At 36.4% G+C, this 25,443-nt stretch overlaps 1 long non-coding RNA gene across 1 annotated transcript; it reads right to left on the bottom strand.

Annotated features, from left to right (window-relative positions):
- Positions 1-357: 357 nt before the first annotated feature.
- Positions 358-5,314, bottom strand: LOC125327234. Its single transcript, XR_007204169.1, has 3 exons — positions 5,231-5,314; positions 4,635-4,733; positions 358-493 (listed from the first exon to the last, which is right to left on the bottom strand). It is a non-coding gene; the product is annotated as an uncharacterized LOC125327234 (long non-coding RNA).
- Between the last annotated feature and the right edge of the window lie 20,129 nt (positions 5,315-25,443).

Raw genomic sequence — 25,443 nt, 5'->3', positions numbered from 1 at the left:
CTAATGCCATCTCTCAGCTTGAAATGATGTTGAATCTTTGGTCTAGAGATAGCCAGTTCAATAGTGTCATGGTTTAACCCCACCAGGAACCAAGCCCCAGGCAGCTGCTCACTCATTTCCCCAGCAGTGTGACTGGGGAGAAAATTGGAAGGGTAAAAGCTGGAAAACTCATGGGTTGAGTTAAAGACTGATTAACTGGGGAAGCAAAAGCTGCACACACAGGCAAAGCAGAACAAGGAATTAATTCACCACTTCCCATGGGTAGGCAGGTATTCAGCCATCTCCAGGAGACCAGGACCCCCTCACACGTAATGGTGACTTGGGAACACAAACATCGTCCCTCCAAACATCCCCCCCTTCCTTCTTCTTCCCCTCACCTTATATACTGAGCATGATGTCACATCATCTGGAATATCCCTTCGGTCAGTTGGGATTACCTGCCCCTGCTGTGTCTCCATCCAACCTTCCAGCTACCCCCAACTTCCTCTCCAGCCTGGCAGTACAAAAAGCATAAAAGTGGCTCTGTGTAAGCCCTGCACAGCAATAACAAATACATCTCTATATTGTCATCACAGTGTTCAGCACTAATCCAAAACACAGCCCCATACTAGCCACCATAAAGAAAATTAACTCTGTGTCAGCCAAAACCAGCACAATAGCCAGACATTCATAGAGAGATAATAAGGAGACTCCAAAGTATATTCTCACACTATGTGATGCACATGTACAGGCCATATAAAGTGTCACATCCTATTTGATAGGTATGTGAGGTCACTAAGGGAAATAACGACACAGTGTGAATGCTCACTTCAGTGGGGCAATAAGTCACTCTCTGAGCAGTGCCCAAATCTGTGAGATCTGTGGTTTCCCACTTCCTGGCTGCAATCAGGGAATGAGAAAAGATGAACTGGAGGAAGCTGGTGCCAGAGCCCCTTCATGGGGTTTTGGCTGCTTGGACTCACTGACAGCAGCGCAGCTGTGCAGCCCGGATTCAGAGAGCTGTTTGAGGAGGAGCTGTGGGAAGCCTTAGCAGAGGCCATTCCCTTGCACTCAGGAGCTGCATTAAATCTGGGCAATTGCCCTTGTTCCCTTTCTGGGTGCACTGCGTCCATGCAGGTGCCCAGCCACATAGCTTACTGATCTGAACCTGACCCACTGGCCAGCACTGCCTGGCTTGCTTACTGCTTCTGGACTTGCCTGCTGTCCAACTTGATGACTGATTGTCCCCAGCCCTGCTCTGCCCTCCTTGTTCAGGTACAGTGGGACTTGTCTGTCAGGCCATTGCCCTGCTGCCCTTGATCTGGCTCACCACCACGGCAGAACAGCATCCGGCTGCTTCTCCTTCTCCTTCAGAGCCCACTATGAATTTGACTGTTGCTAGAATAAGGAAACCCTCTGAAGAGGATAACTTTGTTTAAGCTAATTGTTCAACTTCTGTGGAACACAGCGTTTCCTTTGTGATACACATTTCTTTTGTGTCATTAGTGCCATTAAAATTTTGCAGGCCCATGAATGGAGAGGTTGATAAGTAGCACTTTTAATGAGACTCAGATAAAACTCCAATTACTTTGATATCCCAGTCTTCTCATATGTAATGTTTTTACTCTCATTTACATATATTCATTTGAAATTAAATATATAAGATCAAACCTCTGAGTGGCAATAATACAACGTTTCTATACACTGTAGTAGCAGTGAAGGTACGTTCTCTATATCTCATTATACATGTAAATCAGAGCAAGTAACGTTGATATAGCACGAGCAGCGCCTTGATTCTTTCTATATAAACTTAGCATAGAGTCACAGAACTGCAGTAAGGCAAAATGAACATCCTCATTCATACTGTTTATATCCCAGCTTGCTCTATGTATATAGAAATAAGCTGAGACTTTTAAATTAAAGCAAGCTTTGCCACAAACCTCAAGCACACTCTACTAAGTGTGTTATTATTTTTTGTTTGTTTCTCATGATCTGGAATCCAATAACTAAGAATGTTTTAAGACGGGGGAATTGCCTATATGAAAGTAAGACTACCATTTTGCCAAAAATGGTGCTTAATTTACCTTTGCAGCCCTTATTTGTTTGCAATTTGTAAATTTCCTCTTTACCTAAAATTAAACTGCATTTTCATGAATGGCCTTTCCATTTTTTGTATACCTATCATAATAAAAAGCTACAACCAAAGCTCAGATACAGACGATACAGCTAATGTCATGAAACACAATTTTTAAAGTTGCAAGCTAGTTTTCAGATCCTGAAAATTTCTAGGAAATACAGTAAATAGTTTTTATGCTGGTATTGGTTTGTATCATTTATGGACTTTGTAAATAAGTTGTATTCATCAGTTAGATACTATACAAACTCTCTAAATTAGATACTGGAACATAAAAGACGCGTTGAGATTTGTGTCATACTGAAAAAGCCCAGTTTGCATTTTCCATGCAGCTTAGTCAGTCAGTAAATAAATTTAAACTGGAAAAATTTTTTTGAAAGTAAGGAGTATTGAATCCAAGAATATAGATTTTTCTGATGCAGTTTTTCAAAATGTTCTTTCTAACTGAAACCAGGAATAACAGACATAGGCAGTACAAATAAAAGAAGTATATATGCATCTGTTAATGAATCAAATACTTTGAAAATAATTTCTTTTAACACTTGAAGACTGCAAAAAGGAAGACAGATCTTATCTAAGGACAGGACAGTTCTTTTCTTGCTTTCTTAAGCCTCAGAATATGTTCAAGAACACAGTCAGAGAACAGAATGCTGGCGTGCCGTTTCGAAATAGTGCAAGTTCTGCACTTTCTGGATGGCAACAGCAGATTGTTTACACATGCTTACTGTGCATGCACCTGAATTCCTTTGTGCTTAGCAGGCTGGTGTTGCAGCATAGGAGAAATAATTATAACAAAAGCTACCCAAATGTTCAAGATGCCTTTCAACCAAGATCATCAAGATTCTCCTCTCTGGTCCTGTGCATGTACATATGTGCCTGTATGGAGAGACGCAGAGCATCTCAGCTGTTTGGTTTTTTAATATTGGTTGTGCATAACCTGTAAACACCTTCAGTATGTGAGTCCTCACTCTTATGTATATTGCTTGTTAAAAATTTTTATTGCAACTTTTCTGCCAAGCACAAGTAGGTCCAGCTTGAGAAAGATCTAATTAGTAATGAGTCTCAATGTATGCTCTATTTGAACACTTAACAGCAATATTTCATTTTTTAATGAAATGCAATAGTGTGAACCTTTGGCTGTGAAAGAACACACAAGATTGTTACTTGACTGCAAAGATAAGCAGCAACATAATTATGTCTTTCTCCACATCTGGAATGATTAAGTCCTTTTCTACTATTACTTCATTATATTTACACAAAAATACATATTGATTTTAAAGTTGCAACCACTGGTGCTTTACCATTAAATAATACCAAAGCTCACCTTTCTACAAGTCTTAAAAAGAAGCTGCCTCACTCTAAGTGTCTAAGATGAATAATATTTTCTTAAAAGGAAAGCAGGGTGATTTGTCTTTGTTATTATGTAAAATTCACCAGCATAACAAAAAACAAATGAGGATAAATCAATAGGCAATATCAAAAATTAAAACTTCGTTCATAATAAAGAAAAAACCCTACATTTAAAGTAAATGTCTGTGGCTCATTAATGTGAAGCTGACCTAGCATTTTTTATTCCTGAGTCATACACAGAAACACTGCTGTGCAGTGGACTGTTAAGAGCATGAAAGTCTGACCATTTTGCAGATTTATGGAATCCCTGTAGGATTCTCTTGCTAAATATAAACTATATGCTATACTCACAGGCAGAGTCTTAAAACAACATTAATGCTGTGATATCAGCATCGCCAAGAAAGCACTGATACTTTGTTATTGCTAGGCAAGTCTCTAATTTCAAAACTTGAATGAAATCTCAGACTGTCTCTATCAAACACTTTGAAAATGACCCACAAAATTATTAGAAATTAATAGTTTTTAAAGTTTTATTTAATCACTTTCATTACCCTCACTCTAAGAGTGACTGAATGTAAAGAGTGCATGAAGGGAAAGCCATTTGTTTGCAGACAGCCTTGAATGTAAAGGTGATCTTGTAATTGGCTACAGGTTTAGCTTTTCCATCATCACCCTCACATGTGAAGGTCTTCAGTGTCTGTCAAAGCAACAGCCATTCTACTGACAGTTCACTGTATCTTCAGTCTATGCTAACTCTGCAGAAACAGTTGTAAAGAAAAAATCATTCTCTGAATTGTGTGCCAACTGTAGCTCATATATAGGATATAATTGATAACATGTGTCTGTTATCTATTATATGTTTATTTTCAGCAGAATTGCATCTGGTTTCCATTTGCAAGACAGAGGCATGCTTGTGCACATATCTGGTAATGTTTTTTTCTTCATTAGCCTGGGACTTGAAATTATACTAATGCAGAATACTTTATTTCATCTTTTATTTTATTTCAGCTTTTTTACAGGAAAGACAGAAAGTGACCTTTTAAGTGAAATGTTTATTGTCTATGATTAGGGGGGAAGTAAGAAGAGGGACAGTGGAATACTTTAGCAGAATCTCCATGAGTAATGACACTGTTCACAGCCCCCCATGAGTTACACAAACATCAGGTCTCACCTCTGGAGACAGCAGACCCACAGTCTTTCTGGTTGTTCTCTGGATCAGGTTGGAAGTCCCCTGCTCCCTCCAACAGTCAGCTCCTCCTGTGGTCTTCTCCTGAGGGAGACAAACAGGCAGACATGCACACACATGGCTCTCTGGCCACTTCACCCCCTTGCAGAGTCTGGGGTGATCTTTGCTGCTGCTCACATGCTCAGCCAGTGGGTCCACATCCTCCAGTTACTGGCACCACAGACATACAGACCCTCCAACCCACAGTCTGGCTCCCGTTGGTACACCCAGAGCCCCATACACACACATGCACACAGAATAGAGAGTCCTTCACCCAAGAAAGAGTAGGGAAGGAATTTAATAAGAAGATAGGACAGAGTGCATTTTTCAGGTACAAAGCCTGGCAACACAAGCATACCCACAAGCAACTATTTATGTTACAGGCTCTTCTTATCCCTTTATTCGTCCTTTTTTCCCACACTTCCTCAAATCACCTAAATTCTTCCCTTTTCCTGCCATTAGTTCCTCCCCTAAACATCCCAGAGTAAATCCTGTGCAATCCTGAAATGCTCTTCTCCTTCATCTCATAATATGTCCCTTACCTTTAGGTAGCAAATATGAGGTGCTCCAGCATTGACTCGTCTTGATGGGTTTCACACCTGGAAAATGAGGCTCAGTCTGTCTCAGAACAGGTTTGACAGGATGCTTCTTCCTTTCCCGTCCCTAATTTGCATTTCTCAACTGGTTTTGTGCCCCTGTCCTCCTCTCATCACCTGGAGAGGGACATTTGAGTGGGTGATGGTTTCTGTGATGGGCCGGGAACAAACATCCCCCAACAGCCATCATTTCTTTGTGCTCATTTGAGCCTGCAGAGGAGCATGACATAATACATCCTACTAGTCTATATTAGAAAGGATTCAGCAGACAAAGCATCCTCAAAACACATCATTCTCAGAACAGCGCAGACAAGAAGTTGCTGGACCTTCAGTATGTCTTTGTGTAGTAACAGTAACTTACTCTGTACCAGATATAAGGACAACCCCCCTTACAACTTGCAATACTTGGGATTAGAATGTCATCAAATGCAATAAATGGTTCCTAAAACTGTTACCTGTTATCATAAATAGAAGCAGAAGTTTTCTTACAATTGCCTGAGAATTTAGAGGTAAACTCTTAGTGCATATTTAGACTAAGGAAGCAGGAGAGACCAGTTCCAGCTAATTTGCTTGCAAAGTGAAAGTCTCATTGACCATCACACAGTTTAACTCAGTGGGAAACAGAAGGTGCATTGGAGTTTCAACTGTCAGTTTATAGACCTTCCAGACCTAGAGGGGATTTAGGACAGAGCTGTCCAAACTGTGCTGGGCCATTACTGATAATTCTATCACAATTCTGTCAAATCAATTGATCATGCTCATGAGGCTTCCTGCAATCTTTACTCTTGCAATTCAATCTGCTGCTGTTTGCATTTGCACTACTTTTGACTTTTAATTAATAATAACAGGCAGAACTCTCATTTGTCATCTTCGGTAACAGAATGATAGCAAATGAACTTTTCCAATTAAATTCTCAGTGATTTTTTGGGTGGCAAAATCAAGTGTTAATAAAAGAGTGCAAGAGAGTATTGTGGGAGAGAACCCTCAACCAAGGACAAGACTATTCCTGAAGGGTACCTTTCACATGTATCTGCACTAGAAAGAACACAAAGAGTAGCCATTTCAAATACTTTCATGAAATATACGGAATGACTTTAGAAAACATAAATTGTCTATAGTTTAGGAGAAGATCTAGACTGTGAATGGAGATAACATTTTACAGGGTGACCTAAAGGGTGTCACAATTCCCTATCAATCTCTCAAATAAGTTCACATCTGCTATTGCTGAGATACAGTAAAAATCTACAAGCTTCTAGATTTCCACACATATTAATCATTCAATAACTAGCACAGAGAACTATTTGAATTTCACCACATTAAATCAATAAAAAGCACAGATATTACATTAAAATGTTGTTAGATGTCTGCTAGCATGAGTGAAACTAGTATTTGGCACAGGATGTTAAATTACATGACCTGGAAACGAGAAGCATTTAGAGATCCTGTATCAAATAATGTCTCTAGTACCTCCATTAAAATGGAACTATATATTTGGGGGGGGGGGGGGGGGTAAGGATTCACTGTATGTAAGTCAACTATGAAAATAAAAGGTTTGTTGTAAACAAAGAATGAAAAATAAATAATTCTGAATGTATATAAATTAGTATTATGCTTTCCTGTTGAATTGATTTCAGTCCTGACAATTTTATCTCAAAAGATTACATCAATAATAAAAAAGGGTTTCAAAACACATTACGGAAGACATGTAAATGGCTTTGCAAATTTGAGTAACGTGAAAGATCAGCAGTTTCATTAGAGTAAAGAAGGACAGAGTAAAATACACAGAACAAGCTGAAGGAAAATATATGCCATAGATATTCAACCTAGGGAACACATTGATATGAGATACTACTAATGCCTGATGAATTTGAGACTTGAGAATTGTATAAAATTTCCTGTTAATGAACATAAATCAGCATATAAAAAGTTAACAAAAAGTTGTTTTCCTCTGATTAGATTATTTCAGGTATGCTTACTGTGGAGCCCTTCATGACTTCCCCTGAATCTGCCAATTTATAGAGGAAGGAACTGGACTAAAAGTGTAGCAAATTTCTAGTTCATAGTATATTTGTGATTGCATTTTACTACATAAATTTCCGAATATTCTGCTGAAGAAGGGTCAAACAGAAGCTTGATTTTTGCACCAATATATTGCATCCTGTCTGTTTCTGATCTCTCTGCCTTTGGAAACATGAAATCAAGGAATTTGCTGATTTTTCCTGCTTGGCAATTTTTTTCTTGTTTAGATATTCCTTTTTCTGTGTTCATTGTAACACAGAGATAAATACTATGAATACTTGAAAGTGGAAATACGCTGCAAAACACTTCAGCGTCTCTCTTTGGATGTTTCATATTGGGCCTCCCTCAGTCTCAAACCTTTCATAATCACCGTGCTTTACAGGAGAGAAATGTAATTTATTGTCACCAGAAACAACATCCTTAATACAGCACCATGAATGACTGCTGTCGCTGTTCAGTTGTATCTCATTTTCTGAGAACTAGTTCCAACAAAAACATCCTTTGTTCCCAAGAATGCACACATAGATCAAAGTATTAGCAAGGCTACCATAGCCGATCTCAACTCTAACATTCTGAATGTCTGAAATTATTATGATATTTTATTTATGTAAACACCCTTTTAAAACTTACAGATGAGTGTTAACCAGTTATTATGGTGTTTCACAAGATCTTTTTGCAAAGAAACCTCTCTCTGATGCTAGATAAAGCAAGATTTTTATTCCTCAGCTATACTGGTGGTTTCCAAAGGAGTGGTTACCCCAAATATCACTGACAAATCACAGTCTTGGGGTAAATTGCATGGTACTATCAGAATATTCGTAATTCATCACATTCTCTTTTATGTTTACTAACTTTGCTGTTGATCCATGAGTAGGATATCCTTCAATGAATGAAATCTATTTTTACAGCTGTTTTAAAATTGATTGGATTGTGGGCACGCCTATTGAAATCAATCAACTAATTGAAGAAACAGAATGAGATTTTTATTATAGGGTTTCAGATAATACCATGTCCCTTGTAAAAAGTTTATTTCTTCTCTTTGTTCTGCTTTTGGAAAACTATAACTGTGGGGTTTTTCAACTGTATAGGTCATAAGAATTACAAAGATTTCCAAAGCAAAATCACTGAATAATCCCTGACAGAGTGGCTTACAAAGGTATTTAGTCTGCTATATATCATCATCATCAGTGTTCTTTCACAGACACAGAAAGATATCCTTTAGCTATCTGCTCAAAGCAATTCAAATATTTCAGTTTTGATGATTATCTAACCATAGAACTTTTTAGCAAACCTCTTAGAATGAATGACACTACACAATACATCACACAGCCATTAAGGACAGAAACCATTTTTGTTAAAGTGATAACCAAAGTTGGTTTCTTACATCTGGGATTGAAATTCTGCTGCCCTGCTAAGTTCCTTTGGGTCAGTCAGTTCTAGAAGAGCACAAGACTCAAGGGACTTCAGCATTCATATCTTCATGAGGTGATGGTGCAAAAAAATAGCGATGCCATAGGGAAAACCAACTGGCTACAGCTGGCAAGTTGGAAAAACTTGGCATTTTTCTTTCAGAAACCTTGAGGCCTATTTGGTTATCTATGGACTGCTAAGGCACTAAAATTGATTTCAATGTAGATTTTCATACACCTCTCTCGTTTTCCAAGAAGCTTTTCTAGTGTCAAGAGATATGCATGAATTTAACTGTATTTTTTGAGTAATGCTCATTCATCTGAAATAGTTGCATTCATTTACATTCTGTAACTTTTGTGTGTTAAAATCCATCGTTTGAATATATCCGTGCTAATGCGTAATAAAAATGTGTAAACTTGTTTGGATACAAATATAATAGAGTTAATTTATAATTGTCTCATAGGATTTTCAGCACTATCCACAATAACATCGTCATAGCAAATTAGTGTACAGTGGTAGAACTAGTACCAAATGAACTGCAAATCCTTCCACATTATCTAACTAGAATGATACACCAGTACATAACCCACAAGGGTCTGTCTAGTGTTTTGTTCCATATTTTGTTATTGATTTGCTTCATGAAATAGAAATGAGACATCATATTTGAAGATGACACAGCTTAGGATGAGGTGCAAATATAATGGAAACCAAAATTGCATTCAAAAGGTTCTTCATAAACTGAAAAAGTGATGCTGCAAGGAGGCTACTGCTCTAAAGGAACAAATTTCAAAGTGTTACATATTAGCAGCAATGATCAGCTGTACAGACAGGGTATGGGCAGTACTAAGAGAGGGAGAACACGATTTACAGAAGTCTAATACCTTGTTGTTCAAGTCATGTGGAATTATACTTTTGGTCTGCTCAATATCAGCTAGAAAACTCCACCCAGTCTCTGAAAATGATAGTCAAATAAAGTTATGTACAGAGTCCAGAAAAGAGGAAGTAAAATGGACAGAGATCCAGAAAACATGACATGCAATTACAGGTTGGAAGAAAGTAGCTAAAAAAGCTGAGAAAAGGCAGTAAGGAAAGGAATGTTATTAACATGGCATATGCTGGATATGATGAGAAAGAATAGTCTGAAATTGCAGAAAATAAGAGTTAAACCAGACCTTACAAACTACCAAGTAATTATAAATTATAATAATATATTGCTGTAAATACATTTAGCAGATTGTAGAATCACCAGTAGCTACATGAACCTTAAAGGCAGGTTTGATGGCTAAGTTCATCCCAAACTCCATATCATCTAAAGTCAGTTGTAAGCACCCAGTCTTAACCAAAAACAAAGTGGCACAATCTTAATTAAAAGTAAGCATTAATCCCAGCTGAAGGAGTTTAATTGTCAATTTATACATTTACATGTAATGTAAAGTACAGTTTATCTTTATAAATATGAAGGTAATAATGACTAACTTTAGGAGGTAGGAAAAAATATTTTCAATTTCATTTTGGTAGCGACTCACCTCTGAGCAACTGAGTATTTCAGCAGGTTATAACGCCCAGAAGTCCTTTGCATTTTCAAAGCTGGTAAGGGAAGGCAATGAAGTGGTGAAACGAAACTTTTCACCACTGACTTAATATTAAGAAAACCAGAAAGAGTGAGAAGCAAGGAGATTTTGAATATGAATAGCTCTCATAAATAATCTGCATAAAAATAATTACGACTTGCCCCTGACAGATTCCTTTCCATTAATACACCTTGAAGATGCAGGCTTGTACCTCAGTCAGAAACCATGAACCATGTTTCAGCTTTAGTGCTAGACACAAATAGGGTGAGAAAAACTTTCAGAACTAACTACATAGAGCTGTAGTAATCTTTTCATTTCTGTACTATTGTCTCAAGACCCGGATTATCTTTCTATTTTGTAAATAAATATGCTTACTTCACCTTTATCTCAAACCAGGTGTATTTAGTTATTCTGTGAATGGAGATTTATTCCATTCCAAAGTATGTGCAGAACCTGCAGATAGGGACAATCAAGCACTTTAGCATTTCCTATCGTACTATTAGGAAACTGACATTGACCCTGCACTAACTGGAGAGCTTGTAAAGTAGGTATTTATAATCAAACAGTTTTTAGATGTCAACCAAAAAAATTGTTTAGAATCTGACAGACCATCTTTAAATCCATTCTGGGACGGTTTTAAGACTGGATTTCCGAAGGGTCTTGGAGAAGGCTAGAGCAGACTATTTCTTACAGTCTTTTCCTATTTTTCAAAAGCCTATGAGTATGCCTACTACACAGTCATATAGTATTAAAGCCTTGGTAGGTGACAGAGATTGTCTTTAATCCAATTTACACAAGCAGGAAGACTAAAAAAGACCTCACAGATTTTTAGAGCTATACAGGCTTTCTGGCATACAGGATGCATGATCTCAGGCTCCATTATTCTAATGTCCTATTTCCTGATGTTTTTACCTCTACTATGTTCTCTCTCTCTCTGAAGTTAACACCACTTAATAAATGAATCTTACTGGAGACCTAGTTATGTTATTTTTCATCAAGTATGTTGGAAGGTCCTTGGTACATGCCTAAATTCATGTAGGATTAATCTTGTCCACAGTGGGTGTCACGTTTTGTACACCAAGGATACAGCCCAGATTCAACTGAAGTATCACAGACTAGTAAATCTGTATGAATGGCTGAACTGTGATTGCTGCCTCTGTAGAAATCCCTGGTCTTCAGAAAATTAAAGAAAATATGGCACTGCTAAGACTGAAGTGAGAAATTGACTAATTGACTACCATATCAAGATTTACCTAATTACCTATAAAAGAGCACAGTTTCTAAGGCATCCCCTCCAGAAAAAAAAACATTGCTGAAAAAGATCATGGGTATTTCATTTAATAACCACTCTTTGTATGTTTTGGTCTTATTTTCTGAACTCTTTCATAAAGATAATTTGTAAACTAATTGATACTTTTGTAAAATATTTGAAAGTCGCTTTGAGTAAGAAAATATGGGCATTGAAAGGAATTTAAGCAAAGTCTTTTTATTAATAGTATACTCAGTTACCATAGCTCAGCTGGCACATATTTAGTTCCACTGTGGTCTTTTTATTTTTAGTCCAAGGCTTTAGTTTCTTAAGCCAGACCTTGCAGCACTGAATGAAACAATTCAATAAAACCAATTTGGATACAATACTCAGAACTGGTACTTACTGCAATATCCAGTGTTGGGGACAGGCTGCCTGGAGTCCTGCCAATGCTGATTTAGCAGTATATGCCAGCTCAGTGAGTCAGAAACAGTTTTTACATGTGCCAGCTCAATTGTGCAAGGTTGCTCAGAAATCCCTTTCAATATCCAGGCAGAATAATTGCTGTATTTCCAATCTACTTTCCTTAGGAGAAAGGAACAAAGGAAAAGAGAAGCATCAATAGAACGGCTTTTACTATCAATTTTGTAGCCTGCTGTGGAAGGTCACTTTGAAAATATTTCACTCTAAGTGAATATTTAGGTCATGTGATAGTAGGTGCAGCTTTCTGACATTCAAGTATACAAGAGAGAAAAATAGTAATTGAAAGAATAACTGCTTTGAAACAGTAAAAATGAAAGTTTAAAAAGTCACTTTCCTAGGAAAAAAAAGTTTAGTGAAGACTAAGGAATGTACACACGTAGTTTGATGTGACTTTAGCCCACATATCATAACTGAGAGCAAAAGAGAAAGATGAAGCACAGGTATGATCTTTTTAAACATGTTTTTAATGAAATGATGTGGTAAAGGTACAGCTGTAGGAATATTAATTTCCCCTCAGTATAGAATGAGTTTGTAGAAAATTTCTGTTTTAGACCAATTCCTGTAGAGCCCCTCTGTTCACTATGAAATATGAAAACAGCGTTTTTAAGAGCCATGTCAAAATACCTATTCATCATTTGCCTGGGACAGTGTCATTACTGATGGGCTGCAAAAAGAGCAAATGTTTATTTAGGAAGCCAGAACCCAATAGGAACAGGTTTCCCTTGTTTGACTTAAAAAATAGTAACTGGATAAGGGGATAAAATTCACATTATAATAGTCACTGAAACCAATAACCATCGCTTACTGAGTACCTATCACAAGACTGGTTCAGTGTAAAACAAAGAAAAGTTGCCATCTACTCAAATTTCCATATAATGAACTTAGAATTTCAGTACGAGAAACATTGTCTGAACACACAAACCCATGTTTCCTACCCCAAATCAAGTTACAATAGCTGGACTAGGTGATTTGGGGAAAAAAAAATCCTCCACTCCTAGGCTTTGAAACAATAATCAGTGTGATTAGTAACACTGTTTTTCTCCAATGCGTTTAAGAGTCAGATAACTTCCTGCTATTATTAACCTCTGAAAAATCCCTGTCAGCGTTTTTGTACCAATCTCTCTTTCTTTTCTGCTTCCACCACTACTGACTCTAACAAAGCTGGCTGACCTTCCCATCAGAATTCCTTCTTGATGAGTTTTATATGCCAGCTTCCTTTTATTTCATGTCTCCGTTTTACACAATATCAGGCAGGCTAAGTTCTAGTTTATGCCATTCTAATCACTTGAAACACTGAAAAAACAGTTACCTTTCATTTTCTCCTAGACATTATTTACCTTTTACCCTTCTTCAAAAGGAAATACTCAATAACTCTTGACGACTGATGATGAGATGCTTATAATAACCACTTAGATACTAACATTAAAACATCACCAAAAAAATATTACATAGTGACCCCAGTTCCTTCTTAAATATGGTTCACAACAAATACTGAAATAAAAATATGGGAATTTTTTTAAGTTTAAAATTATTTTCTCCTTGTTAGTCAAAATGAGCATTTTAACAAAATCGTCTATTTAGATTAAATTTCAGTAGAGTATAAATTTAAAACAATGTCAATACAAGTAGGTGGATTGCATGGGGTTAACCCACGATTGGATGGGGTGTGGGTCCCTTCAGCTTCTCCTGTGTAACACCTGCATTGAAAGACACACTCAAAAAAGGTAGGTCCAAAAAAGCGTTAAAAACAATAAAACCAAACATATCTTCAGGTAGAAAGAAATGGATATAAAAGCTGAATTTGGGAGTGTCCATATAATCTCTTTTCTACAGCTTTGGTTGTTCATAAACCTCATTACCACGATGCAAAATTTAGCTCATGATAGGAATTAAAATTTTCTCAGAGAAACTTAGCCTGAGGAATGTAGTAGGGGGTCACTGGAAAATATTGCATCATATAAAGATATTACAAGTGTCATAGTGACACACTGTGCCAGATTTGTGGTCTGGAGGTCTGTACAGATCATCTACTGAGCTGTTCAAATACATAACAGGGACACAGAGTGCTGTGGCCTCCTTTCAGGATGAAAACAAGGTTTTTATTGGAACTTTGAAATAACAGAGAGAAACAACTTAGACTTCATTTCTGAATTATATGTATCTTTACCCAGGCATATATGATGTTCAAAGGCTACAGAGATCAGTAAACTTCAGCTTAATCAGGCATAATCTCAAACCCCAATATTAAAATAACTTGTGTGGTCATCTTTATTAATCAGAATTTTTCATTTTTTTCTATCGTGAACAAAGTCTTATTACTAATGAAATGTCACAAAACATTTCTGCACAGTTGCTGAGGAAAGTGAATGTGTCAGTCAAATGACTTCTGATATAAAGTATCTTTCTGCAATAGCAGCTTTGAAATGACTGACACAATAGGGAAGGTTTGACCATGGCTGGCATGTGCAATACCAGGCACAGTGTGTTAATCATGTTGCCTGTATAGGTGGCAGGTTTTTATGAGATTTATATATGTATATGCAATTTAAGAAAAGAATAAATGTGAGAGCATGGAATTTTGATAGTGATGGATCACTGAATTCCCAAGTGTATAGGTGATATTCTCAAGAATTCCCAACATAAACATGTGACAATCATATAAACATTCCCATGCTCTAATCTCTTCCTGCATTAAAACTAGTGAAGAGTGGAGTAAATCCAGGAAATTAACTTGGAGGATATAAAACCATCATCCACTAAACAGAATTTTATTCCAAAACCTAAAATGTGTAAGATTAGATGGCCATCAACCTGTAGAGGGAACAGACATACATAGTATAAGTGAGTTAACGTGCAATGGTTGGACTGTGAGAGACAATCCTGTCCAGCCATTCTTTTCTCCCCATTCATCTTAAACTGTTTCTAGCTGCACTGGTGTTTTTTGTTCTTTTGAGGAAAGTAACCTAGGTTATATTGGAAATCAGTCAGAGCAAGAGGGAAGATTTTCCCCAATTATTATTAAAGGCATTTGATGAGAATAATTAGTTGGAAGTTAGCTGTGATGGGATAAGTAAAATCAGGTTCCAGAATGTGGTTGGGAATGAGCACCATGATCAAGGGATGTGATACACTTTGTTAGTAAAGCCTTTGCTGTTTCTTCTCTATATGGTATCTTTTTGGAAAAGAAAAATTTTGTATCACACTTCAAAGAGAAGAGCACTGAGTTTGTATAAGTGAGACAATTTCTTGTAGTGGCCCTTTGGGGGAACTCTCTGTGTGTATTTTCGGGTATATAAATTCAGGGATACTTTTTTTCCTCCTGATTTTCCTTATCATTATGTATTATACTTATGTTACACTCTAATATACAATAACCTCTCTGTAGACAAAAGTTACTAGGAAAAAAAATATGTGTAAATTGTCTTATGTAGAATTTTCAGGGCTTAGATATAGAACTGCTCTTCAAAAATGTTTACACCAGTCTTGATTCTCCCTCTGATTTGCTATAAAATATCAAACTCAATGTTCTTGCCAGATTTTTCAGTAAGCATTTCTGTCCTTTTTAACAAGGCTCTTTTAAGATGTTGGAGCATGTCCTCTGCCATTTTCCCTACTACTCAGAAATCAAGATCCTTTTTCTACTGATTACACTCATATAATATAGTCCCACAGACCAGAAGAGGATGAGATCTGCTTGAGAGCTTTTGCAGTCACCAAAAGACCATGAGGCTTTCAGTTGCTTGTAGCTTGTCTTGCCAATTTGAGCAATAGCAATATTCTCATTCAGTAAGAAGACCCATAAAGCCTAATGTTTTCAGATTGCTCAGATGTTACAAGATAGGGCACCCCTGCTGCTGATTAGAGTCAGGTGAAATAATTCGAGTAAGTCAAAGTAATTATATCTGAAAGTTCTTGGCTGTAAAAGCCAAGATTGAATGTATGAATGGTAAGATTGTACCTTTGGGCTGGTTTGTGACAGTGGCAAACAAGCACTTTTTTATCCTTAGTGAAATCTGCTTACACTGGATAGACCTACCTACATATAAGGAAGCAATAAAGTAATGGTCCTGACAAACCTAAAATTCAAGGTTTGATTTTACAGATTAAATTTGAAGCTATTGAAACATAAAAATTTGAAGGAATTACTGGAATGGAGAGAATAAACACTGAAAACAAGGAATCTTCAAGTAGGATGACATTATTATTATTTAAATGAAGAACATACAGGATTACATCATAATCAAGGCTTTATGTGTGAACCCATACGGGCAAAAATGTATATATTTTTGCATTAAACTGACGAAAAATTTCAAATTTATCCGCTATAATTTTTTGGTTTTCAAGTACATATCTGTCAAGCTCATGATTACTAAATGCAGTTCTGTCACATTAAAAAAATGTATCTGTGACAAAGATGAGATGACTGTGAACAAGGCCAATGACACAGAGCTACACCAGGACAGAATAAAGCAGAAGGTTTGATAATGAGAGATTACACTTTCCAGCTATTCTTGAGGACCAGAGGGAGGGAATTATTTGTCTTATGCTGGCAGCAATTTCCCTAAACCATGTGAGATGGCATACCTCAAGCTGTTGCAAATGTAGGCAGAACAACCACAGGCCATGGCTCTTGGTTGGATCTAGGTTCCCCAGGGTATAAAATATATTGAAAAGGCTCCTAAATAGGGGATGAACACTTAATTTGACTGTTTGAATGGAAGTCCCATATATTTTTTCAATCACTAACCCTTGTTCACAGCTCCCTTGAAGCTTAATAATCAATTCTGATTATTTTTTTTAAATTAGATTAGCTGCTCATGGTTACAGTTTTACAACTGTAACATATCAGATGTGTTAAGCAGAACTTCTGCACTGTCCCCCTTTTTAGGTTCTGTAAAGCTGCAATGGACAAAGGTTATTAAGTTCCTGCTGTGTTGAAGTTTCCTACAGGTTAGTTTTAATAAAATGTTTGTTTCTTCAGAAATGGGGCCAAATTAATCCCCAGTCCTTGCAAACTTTAAAGTTAAGCCAAGGTTTCCCCAAGAACATTTGAAAATAGAAATATATTAGTATTTATTTTGAGATATTTTATTAGCCCATGATTCATCATTTTTCTGTAAGGAAATTGTGGTTAATTGCAACACTTAAAGATTGCGTTGTGCATATTTCTGAAGTGATAATACTCATAGCTTTTTGTCCTTTATAATGTCACTACAAGGGAAAAAATCATTCAAAGTTTTCAATTTTAGTGAACAAGAAACACCTTTATCAAAACACAAAACCATCTATTCTTATGCAAATTCTTGTCAGACATCTAAAAGACCCCTTTTGTCATTCCTCTACAGGAGCTGATTGATTCATGCTACTAGTTTAAAATATACATACAAATCAGAGCTCTAAGAAATTTTTTTTATAACATCAGATAATGTAAACTTTATCATAAAATACTTCACTACTATATATATTTTATTGCAATTCAAACCCAGTCAAGTGTTCTGTAAGGATAATGTGCCTTAGACTGAAGTAAGGTACTTATACTAAAAATGTACTGACTTTATCCACCTCATTCTGTGAAGGTAGATAAGAATGTAAATGTGTGTATGTGTGTCTGCTTGTGTGTGTATCATGCAGACCATTCATAAATTGTCATAAAGATTAGTCACCTAATTAGTTGCTACTATATATTATTTTTTAAAAGATCCAGATAGAAGATACATTGGCAAATGTTCAGACCATCTTTATGTTATTACATATAACTGTAAACATCAACACATTTAATTATCATGCAAGCATGAACAATTATGCCATTACTTTGTAAACATACATGAAAGGTTATTCATCACTGCCATACATTATAAAATACTAGTAATATCATGAAAGACAACCATACCAAACTTCTACCCAGTCTCTGGTTTACTCATCATTTGAGAAGGTCACAATAATATGGTTAGGAACATACAAGATAGTCTTTTTCTGATGGAGAATATGTATCTGCTCTATCTGAAACACTGAGATTTATCTGTATTATTTTGTCATTAATTCCTCATTGAAATTACTTATAGAAGTTTATACATCCTTATTTAGTCACATACTTGCCCCCACAGGAAGAAAAGAAAACATCTATTTCCCATCTGAAGAGGCCTCATAAAACCTGAATTATACGTGTTTCAAGGTATGGGGGAGAAAAGAATATTGGATCATAGAAGCCATAATGTGCTTTTTAGTTTGTTTGAAAGCAGATAAGCAGTAGGCTAACAAAAAAGTAGCAGTTTTATATTACCATTTTTACACATGCTCCTACACATAAAAGACACTAATTTTAGATCATATCTAGACTTGAGGTTGTCTAACACTTCACTATTTTAGTATTCAAATTTGACTTGCATTTAAATTTCCTAAAATTTCAAACTCTGGACCGAAATTCTCATGTCAGGTGTTGGCTGCTGAATATTTTTCAAATATCCAAATACTACAAAAGCCTTTCATAAGGAGTTCTTAGCCTATGTCTGCTTTGAAGCAAAACCTTGGTTTTGTCCACCAAATACAGTGAAGTTTTGAACTTTTAGATGCTACAGTTCATCTTGTAGTAAGGAATCGTACTAGATCTTAGTAAGAAGCTTTTAGAATTGAGCAACATAATTTCCTGAACAATAAGCATGCTTAACATTGCATGACACTGTGTACTAGACGTGCTTCAACTCTACCCAGCAGCCAACATGCACATACAGTCCAATGTATTCCAATTTAAATAGCCCAGAAGTGCTTTAGGCATGTCAGCTCCAAACTGCATCCATTCTAATATATAAATTCTAAAACACTTAGCCTGTGTTAAGACCACAGGCCTATTAGCTCCAGGGCATCAATCTGCCAACATAACTATATTATTTCCATCTTAATTGCTCCAGAATTTTTCTGTTGTGAGAAAAATACCTGTGAAGCATGCTGGGAATATGGCTATAACATCAGCTTAAAAACAACAGCCTATTATTTACCAGCTATTTTTCCAGATATGCTACTAAAGTTCTGTGCTGTTGATTACATGCAAGATGCAACATGGTTACTTTGCAGATAATTTTTGCTATTTATTTTCTGGCATAAAAAAAAAAAAAAGATCAGAAACTACATGTATTGCAGTGCAAGAATGTCAATTTTCTAAGTTCAAAACTTAGGAAACCCAAGAATTAAGGTTGATTCAGCAATGTTAATTCAGGCCTTACATGTATGTTGTATGTATGTTTAAGTTGTAAATCCTTATTTATTTGTTCTTGGAAGAAAATTTTCACATTTTGCCTGATTGAATAGACTACACTCTGTTCTGGAAACATATCAAGGATAAAATGTGATGAAGAATAAAGATCAAGAAAACTGATTCATCCATCGTGTAACTAGGAAAGTCTGTAGGACCAGAGTGTGTCTGGAAACGGCAGGTGAAGGATAATGGATTTGAATTGTGACAGTGAGAACTGAATCTACCACAAGGTTCTAATGTGATGGTAACTGAGATACTTAAATCAAAATTTTTATATGGCTGCTAATGACTGCTAAAAATGGCCACATTTTCTAGGTATCTATTTGAGTCATCCTTTGCAGATCCATACAAGTGCCAAGTGATCACAGCTGTGACTGAAATGAATTGGATCTATACTTGTTTTTTAAAATGCTCTGAAAATTCAGGCCCAAATGCATTCAATTAGCAAAATATTAGTGAAAACTTGATCATTTTAGCCTCTTTCAAATATTTAATTTTTTGCAGAGATTCCTCAATATTTAGCAGAATTATTTTACAAGTTTTAATCATCTTAGATTTTTTTTGTTGTTTTGATGTAACTTACATAGGCAGACTTGAATGTTCAGACTCAAATGACCTATAACCCACCAAAGTATCTGTGCCTAGCGTCAAATTCAGAAATTATATCAATGCTTGCAATACTGTTTTCACTTGCAGTAAAGCAATTGAGCCTCTGAATGAATTTAGCACTGTAATGTTAGACTGACTGTAAACCTTAGCTGGTTAAATGAAGTTTCAGATGGGCAGAGAGATGCTATTTCTATTGCATTATCCAGGAAGTTCACTTTCTTGCTTGTTTTCACTGTTCCTACACCCACTGGAAATGTGGAGTGTCTTCACCATTTTCAGAAACTTACAGACAGCATCATGCAAGGACATATGTTGAAGACTGAGATAATCAAGCATACATCAAAGATTTCAATTTCTGACCTCTGGGCTACTTCCAAGCTAGCTTTCATCTGAGATGTGGTTTTATTTTTTTAATTAATTAAATTAACTGACAGTTTATTTCCTGGTGGTAACAAGATCATATTTATAAACAGGATATATTCTGTATATCCTACTTTGCAGAAACAGAGTTTTAGTAGAAAAATTTGGCTGTTTCTAGATAATGAAAGAAATAAGCCTGGGAGGATCACAGAATCACAGAATGGTTGGGGCTGACAGGTCATTACCCCCACACCTTACTCAGGCAGGGTGAGCTAAAGCAGGTTGCTCAGGACCATGTCCAGCCACGTGTTAAGATTATCTCCACAGATGAAGACTCCACAACCTCACCATACAACATACCTGTGTTCAAGTCAGTTTATCTTTACTTCCACATTTTTTTCCTCTTCTTAAATTGTTTGAAGTCCTCCCTAATAAATGGTTATACCATCATAACATATTGGGGATGAATACTCATCTGTTTTCATCAACCTCTAACCTACTTCTAGGACAACTACTTTATTAAAACAAATGCAAATTAAACACAGTACCTTCCAAGTCTGATAACCAGAAGCAGATTGAAGCCTTATGGAATTAAAGACACAATTATTTTGACTGAATTTAATTCCGTATTTGCAGACTTCTATTCACTGTACAGATTTAAATGGTATAGTCTGCATTTTCTACTCAGGTGCCAGGGCTGTAAAGGTGTAATGCATGCTTAAACTTAATGGATTTTATCTCCATCGAATCCCAAAGCATTAAAGTTTCTCATGTTGCAAAGTTTCCCATGTTGCAAAGTCTCCATGTTTCACATGGTTGTTCTGCCATAGTAGAAGAGCTGGTGATTGTGGTCTGAGAAACAATGTTTTGAGCAGTTTTGTTGAATAACATCTGTTCTTCCTCAAAATTGAACTTTGAGCACTTACAATTATGACCATTTATAAATCAATACTAGTATTCTTACTATGATGGGTTGCCAACTACATTCTTTTTAAAGTCTAACATATTTTCCAAGTTATTGCTGGATATCTGTTAGGCGTTCCTCTTCCATCATTGCTCTAGGTAGATTTTCTGAATTGTTTTGTGACTATCTTTTGCTCACCAACATATTGAAATATGGTTATAAAGTATGTCCTTCTTATAAAGCTGATAATTATTGGTTCTGATTAAATATTGTGAAAGATATTGTAGTAGTTCAGCAGACTATCCTCTCAGGGAGAATGAGGAGGTAGAAAAGCCTGTTTGTAGCAAACACAGGCAACCTTCCTGCATGCAAAATTCATCATTGCCTTCAAAGCTATATGCTCAGACTCTTCAGTCAGAAGTGGCAGTGCTGAATGGGGTATACATGTGTGAGGTTTAGGGCTATGGTGAGGTTTGGGCTTTATTAAAAAGGAAAGTGAGTTTTCAACCTAATTAAAAGCTTTGGTCTTTCAAGAGAATATAGAAAAAGAAAGAGAAGAGAGTAATACCCTAAGCCTCAAAGTGTCAGATGGAAGTTTCAGTGTTGAAGTGTTAGTCCTGAGTGTAAAATGATCAATCAGGAGGAAGGGAAATCATAACATGAGATGGGATAACATTTCTGAAGACAGAGCTTAATTTCTCTTGGAGACCTTAAGTATGAGCTAAAAATGGTTCAATTATGTTGTCAAAACTCAAACTAGAAAAAAATGTAAAATAAATCACATACAGAATTGATGGTGTGCATGTTGACGTAAGAGGACAAGGCTTGAGCTAGATGTGAATGAATGAATTTGAGAGTGAAGACAGGGAAGAGGTGACACAGTGATAAAAATTTTTCCAACCTGTCCTTACTACAAGGTGTCCCAGTTTTCTATTCTAGCACTGAAAGTAAGATGGAGAGTGCCCCCTTTTTCTTCTTTTTCTTTTTTTTTTCTGAATTCCTGGCCAACTTCCCTTTTCCCTGTACCAGAATGTTTCCCTGAGAACCCCTGAACACAACACCCCAGTTTTTCACTTTAAAAATATGATCAGTCTGCAAGAAGATAGAATCTGCAGATTGCTACTGACTTACCAGTTAGTTTGGCATCATTTTCCACATGACCTATCTTCGGAGATATTTTAACTCACATTCTGAGTGACGCTTCCAAATGGAAACCTCGATGTTTAATGGTTGATTTTGCAGCACCAGACAGTCTCATAATTTTGATCTGAGTAACATCTTGGTCTGATGCTTTTCATATTTGCTATATTTGCTTTCATCTACACCAGTGTAAATATACTTGTATTGTGAAGTGTCTCAGTCTACTGACACACAATTTATTCTGAATACTATATCATGAAGGACAATAGAGGTTTGAAGTACACACCAAATTTCTAGAATGTGGGTAGTCTTTTCGTAATCATCCACCTTCATTAGCTGAAAGAATACTTATTATATCTATCTGACAGATAATTACTGATTTTCAGGCAAAATGATTCCAAATATCTGTCATCACAGCTAGAAATCTAGAATCTTATCAACAGTCTCCAGATGTAAATGTAGATTTGATGTTTTATGGATAGAAGCAGATGGTCAGAAAGGGAAATAAAACCACTGATCTTTGGCAGAAAATATAAAATAGATTCTGACTTTCTCATCCCTAGTTACCTAGGAATGACTTGGAAATTCCTTTTGAGCATAAGTCTAGCGGGAAGGAAAAAACACAATCTACATCCTCTTGGATCCTCAAACATTTGCCATCCTACTGGGATGATCCCTATTTTGGCAACAGAGGAAAAGGAAAATAAGTTTCTTTATCCGTTTGTGTCAGAGAGTATATTCCACTACCATTTGAAATGCAGGAAGAAATACCTCCACAATGATTAAGTCATAGTATTTAGCCTCCTAAAACAGCCTCTGGATGGAAGTGCAATGTGTTCCAATACAGTTTGCTTTCATATGTGCAATTTGTTTGTGACTCATGAGTCCCCATCAATATGCCTTCTGTAGAAGATGTTATAAATGCCATCAATCCTTTATTTGTATTTGAATCTCATGCATAAGGCACTGAGATTTCATAAGATACCAAGCAGATTTTGAGAGGACAGCAGTTTTCATCTTCAGGGAAAAAAAAAATCATGTATGAGCAAGATTTTAGTGAAAAGTCAATATGAAAGAGCAACAGAAATTCCTGACAAAGCATCCTCCCCTTGAATCCCTCCCACTGCTTCTCCGTTGTCATCCTTCTTAAGTATCACCTCTCCTTTCCATCAGGACTGGCACTCAAGAATAACAGATGGCAGCCTCAAGATTGTAGCACCCTTTAATGTCTGCCCTTTACTGTCTGGCAAAAGTGTTGACATTTCTGCCTTGAATGAGAACTGAAAACATGTAAAAATATATTCAACATGAACAGTCAGTGTCTAAGATGTTGTTTACACACTGCTAATGGGCTTTGACTTTAATAGAATGATCCTTAGGTCTGCAGAATCCACAGTCAGGTGTGAACTGGATATTTTCTTCTGTTATTTCCCTTACATTAGAGAAATAACCAGTCTTACTGCCCATGGACTCAAGAGCTGTCCCTACTATTTCCATCTGCAAATAAGAATGCACTGTTGTGGGTTTTCTTGCAAGCATCAACCAACCTCTGGGAGTATAACCTCCTAGAACTGTCCCCAGGAAACTCTGCCTCCTCCTCTGGTAATAGTTGCTGAATGGGTAGAAAGAGATGAAATGAGACGCTCCAGTGCCATTACACATTGGAGTCTTAAGCAGTTACTGAACTTTGATATTCGTCATCATGGGATTTTGTCTTTAGTAGTGTATTGATGATCAGAAGGTAAATTGTACAAATGCCTCTTCATTGCTGAAAGCAAAGTTTATTTATTTGTTTGCAGAACTGAGCACAGAGCGAATTGTTCCTTTCTAAGAGCAATCTTCAGGGAAATCTCTGGAATTTTTTTTTTCTGAAGTACTCAAAATAGGTACCCAAATCCATAAGTTCAGTATTTTCTGTAAAACATCAAAGAATCTCAAAGTACAGTGGAGCAGAGTTACATCATGGTATTGGGCACTGGCTGAATGCACCTCCGGCACTTTTGAAGAAAGCACCACAACTCCTGCAACTCATTTACAGCACTGATTTATTTCTGGTGGACATTAAAAAACCCCTGTCTCCGCTTCATCATAAACTATTAGATAGCTATTTCTATAATTTTTTGAGACAGCATATCATGTTTTATATGCTTGCAGAGTTTTCTTTTTTGTTGTTATTTGTCTTTTAATTATTCCCAGTTGTTATGAGGCAGAAAAACCCTATTTAACAAAATACATGGTTCTTTGATCCTCAAATATGTGGAACAATTCAAGTCAAACAGGTGACAAAATACAGGACAATTTACCAACAAATCGCTCAGATTAATGTATACTGCTTAAAGATTTAGCACAGAAGGACTGCATATGTCTGGGAAATGAGTACTACTTTCTGCTTGCGAACCCTGTATTTTGACAGGCCATATTGTCTTGAGATAAAACGTCAGAAAAAGAATGAATAATTTAATCAGAAATAAATGAGACAAATTGTATAAGGGACAGTACATGGATTTCCTTCTTGAAAGCTGAAGTCTAACCATGCTTCACATGACTGGACAACCATTCCACGCTAAACAGTGAGCTGATCAGAATGAGGTTTCTTCCTGCTAGTTTTTAAACCAAATAAATAAAATATTCAGATTGCTGGCAGATGCAGGGAGATATTCTGTGGATTTAAGGAGGCACACAGCTTTTAACGCCCTTACTAAAAGTCTGCAAGGTGATTTTAAAATTAAAACTATTACCCAACTGATTTGAAAAATTTTAAGAGTTTCTTTTTTATTCAACAAAACAATGAAAAGGATAGATTTCACTTCTATAAAAATATTACAAGACTTACTTTTTGTATGCAAGTTTTTATCTGAAATAATATTCCATACAACTTGATATTCTGAAAAAATTGAATACTTCTGTACTTCATTAGACATGTCCCTTCTCTTCCTCAGCAGCATGAAAAGCTGTAGCACAGGATTATTTTTAGATGGAGTGAGCAGCATGAGAAAATCTGTGCCTTATTTAGGAAAAAATACATATATTAAGAATTAAATGTGAATGGTCTCTTTTGATCAAAAGAGTTGGAATAAGCATGTGGGCCACAAATGTCTGATGTCGAGGCATGCTATTCCCGAATTTCCTAACTGTTCTTTCATATTTCAAACGCTGTTTTATTTC

The sequence above is a fragment of the Corvus hawaiiensis genome, chromosome 6, assembly GCF_020740725.1.
Source record: "Corvus hawaiiensis isolate bCorHaw1 chromosome 6, bCorHaw1.pri.cur, whole genome shotgun sequence".
Taxonomy (NCBI): Eukaryota; Metazoa; Chordata; class Aves; order Passeriformes; family Corvidae; genus Corvus; species Corvus hawaiiensis.
The sequence above is the reverse complement of the archived record's forward strand: the minus strand, read 5'-3'. Positions and strand labels throughout refer to the sequence as shown.